We start from the raw sequence: 1,552 nt of genomic DNA on the forward strand, positions 1-1,552 counted from the left end.
TGTAACGCCGGCGAGGTACTTCCCCTGTTCCGACCACCGTCGGGCAGAGGAGATACAAGAGGGGGTTGCTCAAAAGAGATTACTCCCCTACTCTGTTAAGATCTGAAGCAGTAGCAGAGTGGTAGGTGTGTTTTGGTCCAGTGGACAGGTCATGGGTTCGAAACCCCTCGGCGCACCCCTTTAGCATTTCTTTTTCGGCACAGCAGCGCAGGGAAGTAGTTTACCCTGCTTGCATCCCTTGTTCTGTCGAGCAAGTGGCAAGTAGCAGAGTGGTGTTAGCTGTTGTTGGAGACGAGGGGGTCTTGGGTTCGAATCCCTCCCCCAATCCTTTTATTTCTTTTGCATTTCTTTTACTGTTTTGCATTTGTTTTCTTGTATAATTGCTGCAGCTGCTTGGTTACCATGTGAGGTATTTTGTTGCCTCCCAAGCAGTAGGTTGCCTTTGATTATTTTGCTAGCTTGGTAGAAATGCATGTGTAGGGCTTTGGTGCATATGTGCATGTGTGAGCTAGCTTATGCATGATATGTGTGTAGTTAGTGCAGTGTTCTAACTAGCATGTGTAGGACTTGCTATAAGAGTGCTTGTTGTATGTGTGGTGTGGTGATGTGCTAAGGCACATGAACATGAGGTCTACCCATCATGTGTACCATTGGAGTGTTGATAGTGTGCAAGTGGATGTGTAGGTGATAATCTAGTGAGAAGCACATGTGATGATGCACTATTCATCCTCTTTGTGATTCCATCATATTTTCCTCTTAGCTTTGTACCAAATTGTTCTACGCAAGTGCCTATGTATTATATATGATTTTGGGGTAGAATCATCCCAGAAATCCATTGGTGGAATCAGTTTTGCCTTTGGAACACTTTCTGGGAATGTCATATTTCTGTTTTGTTCAATGTTTAGAGCTTGGTTCCATGTGATGTGATGAGCCCAAGAGGTTGATTCCTTGTTGTGGCAGTAGAGGGTGAACCCCCTCTATAGCATGCTGGTTTTGTTCCATGCTTAGGAGTTCATATGTGCGAGTTGTGCCTAGTCAAAGTAGGCATGTGGCTGAAAATTCCAGTTTAGTGAAAATCTGTGATTTTCACTAAGTCTGAGAATCTGCTTATAGTTTCTTCCCCTCTAGTTGTGCTTGTAAAAGTTCATGTGTTGGGAATCGGCCCTTGCAATCAACTGAGAAGTTGTAGCTTTTGTGTTTGTCTAGCTCACTGTCAATTTTCATTCCATTTGGCTTCCTGTAGATATTGTTTTGGGTGATGTCAAAATGCTTCAGAGCTTGTAGAACTTCCTGTGTGAAACTCCTTTGCATTATCCCTGAAAACTGATATTTTTTGGTCAAGTTAGCAGTTGTAGAACTTCCTGTGTGAAACTCCTTTGCATTATCTTTTTGCTCATGCTTGTAGATCTTTTGAATAGATTCTGCCACATATCCTATTTGGCACATTTGCGTCGTTGTAGGTGTTTTGCATGTAGCTCTCAAACTGCTATGATGCTGTTTAGGACAGGTTGTATAGTTTTGATGTTTTGATGCTTGTGAGTGCATAGCTGAT

Source organism: Hordeum vulgare, chromosome 6H, assembly GCF_904849725.1.
Source record: "Hordeum vulgare subsp. vulgare chromosome 6H, MorexV3_pseudomolecules_assembly, whole genome shotgun sequence".
Taxonomy (NCBI): domain Eukaryota; kingdom Viridiplantae; phylum Streptophyta; class Magnoliopsida; order Poales; family Poaceae; genus Hordeum; species Hordeum vulgare.